Here is an 8,526-nt window from a genome sequence, read left to right as displayed (position 1 = left end):
GTAACCAAACTAACACCACTTTGAACCTAGTCCAAAATGTCATTATTGCGCATGTCTGAATTGAGACCAGATTGAAAATTTATTTATACATGCTGCTGCTGCTGCTAAGTCGCTTCAGTCATGTCCAACTCTGTGTGACCCCAGAGACGGCAGCCCACAGGCTCCCCCATCCCTGGGATTCTCCAGGCAAGAACACTGGAGTGGGTTGCCATTTCCTTCTCCAATGCATGAAAGTGAAAAGTGAAAAGTGAAAGTGAAGTCGCTCAATCGTGTCCGACTCCTATCGACCCCGTGGACTGCAGCCTACCAGGCTCCTCCATCCATGGGATTTTCCAGGCAAGAGTACTGGAGTGGGGTGCCATTGCCTTCTCCATTATACATGCTATACAGACACAATTTTATAAATCTGCTTTTGATCTTATTTACAGATGAGAAAATAGACCTGGAAAAAGATTAAATATATTGCTAAGTTCATCTGGCAAGCCAGGAAGGAAAGAAAAAGGTTAAATACATTGCTAAGTTCATCTAGCAAGCCAGGAAAGAGACCGGCCCTGGGACATACATCTGTGGACTTCCGGTTATCCTCACTAGGTTTCTTGATGGCTTGTATGATTCAGGAGGGACTTGCTCCCAACATCTCACCATCTAGAGATGTTCAGAATATGCTACAGGGATATTTCCTTGGTGAAAACTGCTCACAGAGATGTGGGCTCCAGCCATGTTTACACTCAGTCAGAGTGGACAGCAGAGGCCTTTTCAGGGAGCAGGAGCTGAAGGTCCCAGAAGGCAGGCAGAGCAGCCATGCAGGCCAATGGGGAAGACTGTCAGCCCCTGCCAGCTGCTGCCATGACAACAGTCTCCAGGGGCGTGGCCTTTCTCTGGGAGCTCTGAGGAAGCCCAGGGTAGGTCTCTGGTTCAGGGATTCCTGCTCCCTGGTGAGACTGCACTTGTGTGGCAGATACAGAGTACCCCCCACCCTTGCCTGCAGAGCCCCTCTCCAGCACAGACTCCATGGAGGTCTGGTTTGCCTTTGCAGGGCCCATCTGTCTAGAGATGGACTTGAGGAATTCTGCTCTCTCCAGCCCAGAGGCTTCCCCTGCTGCTACCGCCTCTGTTCTTTCCTAATGACACCCATATCAGTACTTGGATCTCCAGACTTGCTTCCTGGGACTGTAGCAGGCCCCATCCAGCCTAGGGCTCCCAGGCCTGTCTCCCCTACTCCCGTCCCAGGGGGAATAGCCAGGTGGGAAGTACAGTGACAGGAGCCCCCTCTCTTCTGCTTCTGACCTCGTCCTAACTGAACCGGGACACACATACACACACACGCACACACACACACACTGCAGATGTCCAGAGAAATGAGGAAGGGACACACACACACACACACACCCTTGCAGATGCCCAGAGAAAGAAGGAAGGGACTCTGAAGAAAGGTGGGGTGGCACCTCAGTTTTCTGGGAGACACTCATGGGGAGGGAAGGCAGGTGCAGACCTGGACTGAAGGACGCAGTAGCGGGCTCTTGGCTGGGCAGGGCTTGGGCTGTCACTGGCTGAAGGGCTGTGGAGGCTGGCTGCCTTCTACCCTTCTCCATGCCTTTGTGTCCTCCTCCTTCTCCCTGAAACGTGGGCTCAGGGGCTGTGGTAGAACAATGAACACGGTCCCTTCCAGATCAGGATGTTCTGAGTCCACACTGTCCACCAGAGTGGAGTGAGAAGGGGTCTTTCTTAGGAACACCATTTGGCCTGACTGGGGGGCCTTTCCAGACCCTGAGTCTAGGAAAGACTGCTGCCTTTCCCAGAATCCAGATGAACTTAGAGCACAGAACTCTTCCCTCCTGAGCCCCAGCATTCTCACAGCCTTACTCACTCTTGGCCTCTTGGACTCTCAAGAGGGTCCAAATCAACCCTAGTTTTTTGAGGTCTGGATGATAGAGGTTGAAACAGAGGAGACAGTTACAATCTTGAATATTTGGTTCACCAAACTTATATTTAATAAATGTTTTATCCTCTGTCCTATATAGGATATCAAATAAGACACAAATGTCCCCGGGGATCACTGATTTACATGAGAGCATGTGTGTGTGCTAGGTCACTTCATTTGTGTCCGACTCTTTACAACTCCATGGACTGTAGCCCACCAGGCTCCTCTGTCCATGGGATTCTCCAGGCAAGAATATCAGAGTGGGTTGCCATGCCCTCTTCCAGGGGATCTTCCCAACCCAGGAATTGAATCTGCGTCTCTTATGTCCCCTGCATTGGCAGGTGGGTTCTTTACCACTGAACCACCTGGGGAGTCTTTATATGGGAGAGAGAGGTCTAAACATAGTTTTAGCTTGATAATAAAGTCTAGTCAATTGGTAATTTAGAAACACCAGGAAAAGACACACAACTCTGATGACTGTGAAGAAGATACTTTAGTTGAGTTTTAGTGATTAAGTAGGATTTTGCTTAACAGAGAAGCAGAGGGCAGTCTAGACAGAAGGGGGACAGCAGGAGAAAGCTTGAGGCAAAGCCATGGAGGTTTGGCCTCAGAGATCTGACTGAACCAGACCGGTCAAAGTCCAGCAGGAATTCAGATGACAGATGTCCATTACAGAGGCCAGTTTTTTTAACCCACCAATTAACAACTCTGACACTGAGGGAGTGTCAGATCCCACATGTTAAGGGCTTATTTCCACAAGACTGCGCCTTCTCACACTCCAGATGTCAACCTGTGCTTCTGACAGACCAGTTATAGACCAGAGGTTCCCATGAACCTCAGTTTGATACACTTGCTAGATTGGCTCACAGAACTCAGGGAGAGGTTTACTTATGTTTTCCAGTTTCTTTTAAAGAAATCAGATGAACAGTCAGATGAGGAGGTAGGGGCAAGGTCCTGAAGGGACCTGAATGCATGGACTTCTGTTCCCAAGAAAGTGGGGTGTCCCACCCTCTCAGCATGTGGATGCATTCACTAGCCTGTGCTTGCATGCTTAGCTGTGTCCAACTCTTTGTGCCAGGTTCCTCTTTCCATGTGATTTTTCAGGCAAGAATACTAGCCTCCAGGGGATGTTCCTGACCAAGGAATAAAAACAAACATCCGTGTGTCTCCTTCATTGCAGGTGGATTCTTTACCCACTGGGCTCCCCTTGTGGCTCAGCTGGTAAAGAATCCTCCTGCAATGCGGGAGACCTGGGTTTGATTCCTGGGTTGGGAAGATCCCCTGCAGAAGGGAAAGGCTACCTACCCTAGTATTCTGGCCTGAAGAATTCCATGGACTGTATAGTCCATGGGGTCTCAAAAAGTCGGACACGACTGAGTGACTTTCACTTCACTCTTTACCCACTGAGCCACTGGGGAAGCCAACTGGAAGCTCATCCAATCTTGTTCCCCTTCCCAGTTGTCCTTGGAGCAGAAAGTTCCAGTTTCTGGTGACCAGCCCCATCTTGAAGCTATCTAGTGGCCCCACCCCCTTAAGCATAAGCTCAAAAGGGTCTCCCTATGAATAACAACAGACTCCCATCACTCAGGCAATTCCAAAGCTTTGAAGAGCAATGCACAAGTAACTGGAGACAAAAATCAAATACATTTCTTATTATACCATAGTAGGTAACAACCTGGATAGATTTCTAAGACATGCTGGAATGGAAAAAAGAACATTTTGTTGAATGAAAAGTAGGGTATAATGTCATTTATGTAATATCATTCAAATTCTATGAATATGTGTGTTTCCATGTGTGTGAATTGTTTCTCATGTGAACTCTCCATATACTTTGCTTATTTTCTATTGGTGAGTGGAGATTTATATTTTTATATAAATTTTTCAAAGATATCTCAAAATCTGTAATAGATGTTTATCTCAAGATCTGTAATATATGTTTTAAATATTTCATCTGTTTCTCATGTGCCAATTGATATTCTTTGAGATTTTTTTAACTTCAAAGATTTTGAAAGAGATCATTCTATTAAATTTTCTGATTGCAAACGCATTCTTGTAAAAAAGAGATTTCAAACTTAATAAGAGTGGGGCATGAGAGTGGGGTAGTGTTCACACCTTTTCTGAGTTCCAAAAAGTGAGTGCCACTAGACTCAGTGTGAAATTTTAGGAGCAAGCAAGGCATAATGGTTAAGTCAGACAAATGTAAGTTCAAATCCAACCTCCTCCTACAGGTTGTGTGATACTGTATAAGTCACCAAACCTTTTTGAGTTTCAGTCTCCTCATCTATAATAAGGATGAATGCCTTCCTCAAAGTGTTGTAAGGATTTAAGAAGATCTCAGAGATTAAATATCTGGCCTAAAGTAGGTTCTAGCTCATTTTTAATTTCTTTGCTCAGTTCCAAACAAAGCTAGTGCTCTTTGCTCTACCTTATGCTTTTTTGGGGGACCTGTCCATTCATGTGGCCTTCAGACAGAGGCCTCTGAAATCAATGAGAACAATTTTATCTTCACTATAGACACTACTGTCAAGGACTGTGGTTGATGGAATGTCCATGTGGATGAATGCCATGGTACATGTGCAAAAAAAAAAAAAGGAATAAATAAAATATATGCTATATAAGGTATGACGACAATAAATATGTAAATGAATACATATGCACATCTTCTTAGTTGACAATATTATATCAATATGTAAGGTAACATACATATATACTATATAAAAAGGTAAATTAACAAACTGTATGTGAAGTCGCTCAGTCGTGTCTGACTCTTTGTGAACCCATGGACTGTAGCCTGCCAGGTTCCTCTGTCCATGGAATTTTTCTAGGCAAGAGTACTGAAGTAGGTTGCTGTTTCCTTTTCCAGGGGATAATCCCAACCTAGGGATCGAACCCGGGTCTCCTACATTGCAGGCAGATACCTTACTATCTGAGCCACCAGGGAACAAACTGTGTAAAAGGAGATATATGTATACACACAACATAAGTACATGGATGTTGTATGGGAGGAAAAATAATTTTCCCTCTATCCTTCTGGGGCCTTGGCTGAGACCCCCCTGTGTAATAAAAGATAGATTAAGAAGGAAATGGCAACCCACTCCAGTACTCTTGCCTGGAAAATCCCATGGACGGAGGAATCTGGTAGGCTATTGTCCATGGGGTCGCAAAGAGTTGGACACGACTGAGCGACTTCACTTCACTTCACTTCAACCTTAGAAAAACAAACAGGAATTTGATACCATATATGCCTCCTGTATACATAGGCGATAATCCAGGAAAACTGAGTAACTCCCTGAAATAGCCCAAACGACCACCTTAAATAGCATCTTCAGCTAAAGACAAAAGAAAGATCTTTGGAGGGAGGGGCAGTTATGAGATGCTATCAAACAAAATACAAAACATCAAACACATTTAACAGGACTAGAATCTGAAATCCACACAGGTATGTTACAGTTTCCACTGAAAACATTATTTTATTCTCTACACTTACCCCCATTTCTATCAGAGATAATCAAAGGAAGACTAGTTAGTTTGCAAAATGAGTCTAGTAAGGGAAGTCTCCTTTGTAAGGGTGTCTTCCTCTTGGTACCAGGAAGAGGAGGATGACAGAAATTATAAACTCATAGAGAAGGAGCAAACTTAAATAACAACACTCTTGTTTACTGTGCTTTGACTACAAAACCATGCCCCATAGGGTTAACAGAAGCTGGCACCTTAACCGAAATCCTTGAGTGTATCTTACAGAACAGCAGATAAGGGAACAGCTTGTTTAAAAAAAAAAAAAACAAACCCTCTGTTTGTAATCTGTCTTTACTGATTAAGCATGCTTTCAATTTTTTTTTTCTATTTTTTTTCCTTCTTCAATTGCATATCCTCCAAGCTTAGGTAATATATCATAAGACTTCTTAACCACCCCTACCGTCTCTGACGTAGGGGTCACTATAGTAACGGGCCTTAAGTTGTTTTCTAGGAACTTGGAGTTAGCTCCTGTCCAGTTCAAGCTGGCTAAAACTGGTTGGGACCACCAATCCTAAAATCAAGCCTGCACAGGTGTCCAATGAAGGACCTTTTAACATCAGAGGGCCAAAAACTCCACCCTTAGATTATAAGCACCTCCATTTGTTCATAACATACATCCCATGAAGAAGCAGGTAACTCAGATACGCCTGCACAAAACACTAATTACCTAACCTTTTCCCTACCACCTCCAATCACCTTTCCCCAGGCCTATGGCCACCCTGCTTCTTTATCCCATAAATATCTCAAGCCTCTCAACATTGGGGAGGCAGACTTGAGACTTGTTCTCCTGTCTCCTCATATGACTGCCTTGTGAATAAACTTGTCCTCTGCTATAAAACCTCAGCATCTCATCATTTGGCTTGCTGAACATCAAGCAAATAAAGCCAGTTCAGTAACAGTAACCACCTGTGACTGCTCCCACCCCCACCAACATCTTTTGTCTTTAGCAGAAGATAATATTTAAGGTGATGGCTTGGGCCATTTGGGGGAGTTACTCAGTTTTGCTGGGTACCTCCTCACAGGAGGTATCCGTGCATGCATGCTAAGTCATTTTAGTCGTGTTGACTCTTTATGACCCCATGAACTGAACAGGAGGTATACATGATATTAAACTTATGCTTGTTTTTCTCCTGTTAGTCTGTCTTTTATTACAGCAGATCTCAGCCACAACATTGGAAGGGTAGAGAGAAAATTATATTTCTTCTCCTACACAGTTAAAGCCTTGTTAATATAACCAGTGTTTCTAATTGTGTCCTGTTAATTGCTAATTGCCATGAAAACTACCCAGTAAGGTTCTAAATTCTGGAGGGATCAGATAGGGAGGAAAATCAATTGTTTCACCTTTGTTCATAAGGGTATACTTTGTGTGTGTGTTAGTCACTCAGTTGTGTCTGACTCTGCAACCCCAGTCTGTTAAGCTCCTCTGTCCATGGAATTCTCCAGGCAAGAATACTGGAGTGGGTAGCCATTCCCTTCTCCAGGGTATCTTCCCGACCCAGTGATCAAACCCGCATTTCCTGCATTGCAGGTAGACTCTTTACCATCTGAGCCACCAGGGAAGTTCCAAGAGTATACTTGGACAACTAGATATAAGTCATAGATAGCTTACTGCTACTGCTAAGTCACTTCAGTCGTGTCCGACTCTGTGCGACCCCATAGACAGCAGCCCACCAGGCTCCCCCGTCCCTGGGATTCTCCAGGCAAGAACACTGGAGTGGGTTGCCATTTCCGTCTCCAATGCATGAAAGTGAAAAGTGAAAGTGAAGTTGCTCAGTCGTGTCCGACTCTTAGCAACCCCATGGACTGCAGCCTACCAGGCTCCTCTGCCCGTGGGGTTTTCCAGGCAAGAGTACTGGAGTGGGGTGCCGTTGCCCATAGATAGCTTAAGAGAAAAGAAAAATAGGTTTCCTTAAATGTGGAAAACAAAACATTGAATAAAGATGTTTCAAACAAGTCATAAAAAATTCCAGTCATCCTCATTAGTTGATTCAGCCCCACATAAATTAACTCTTGTTGATCTTGTTCTTTTGTTAGCAGTTTTATGAATACAATTTTTTCATTAGAGTTCTGTACATTCTTATCCAGTCCAGTGGTATGATGTGAAAGATTTCAGAAATTGTAGTTCTCATAGTCCTACCCATGAATCTGGAAGATGAAGCACTTTTGCAAAATCATCAGAATAAAAAAATCAGTTCAGTTCAGTTGCTCAGTCAAGTCTGACTCTTTGCAACCCCATGGACTGCAGCAGGCCAGGCTTCCCTGTCCATCACCAGCTCCAGGAACTTGCTCAAACTCATCTCATGTCCATTGAGTCGGTGATGCCATCCAACCATCTCATCCTCTGTTGTCCCCTTCTCCTCCTGCCTTCAATCTTTCCCAGCATCAGGGTCTTTTCCAGGGAGTCAGTTTTTTGCATCAGGTGGCCAAAGTATTGGAGTTTCAGTTTCAACATCAGTCCTTCCAGTGAATATTCATGACTGATTTCCTTTAGGATTGACTGGTTTGATCTCCTTTCTATAAAGGAAAAAAGGCTTAAAAATGGCTATCATTAAAGATATGATGAGAGTACATTGTAGTGCAATTGATAAGGAAATTTGGCTATTTCTGTGACAGTATTTTAAGATAATTAGAATTATGACTGATAATATTATACTAGGACATATCAGAAATCTAGAAATTTTCATACAATTTCTGGAACACTTATATTTAACATATACGAATATAACCCAAAGAAAGTTTAAAATATCAAATAAGCCTAATTAGTTTAATAGCTCATTTTTTTTAAAGGAGAGAGAATAAATCTTTTGAAATTTTCCAGAGCACCTTTGGGAAATTCCAGAATTAGTTCGAGGTCAAAAAGACTTCGTTTATAATTTGATTTGGGGAAGTTAATAAAAAATAAAAAAAGGTGGATGCTTGACTAAGAAGGATCACAGATCATTATGAAGCTACTTAATTATCCATCTAACCAAAGTGAAAAAAGATTTTAAAGGCAAATACTCATAAGACTTGGTTTTAAGTAACTGGAGACCTGATGATGAATATGAAGCATAGGAAATTACTTCGGTAAGACACAAAATCTTTATTTT

Source organism: Bos taurus, chromosome X (assembly GCF_002263795.3).
Source record: "Bos taurus isolate L1 Dominette 01449 registration number 42190680 breed Hereford chromosome X, ARS-UCD2.0, whole genome shotgun sequence".
NCBI lineage: Eukaryota > Metazoa > Chordata > Mammalia > Artiodactyla > Bovidae > Bos > Bos taurus.
Note: the sequence above shows the minus strand (reverse complement) of the source record.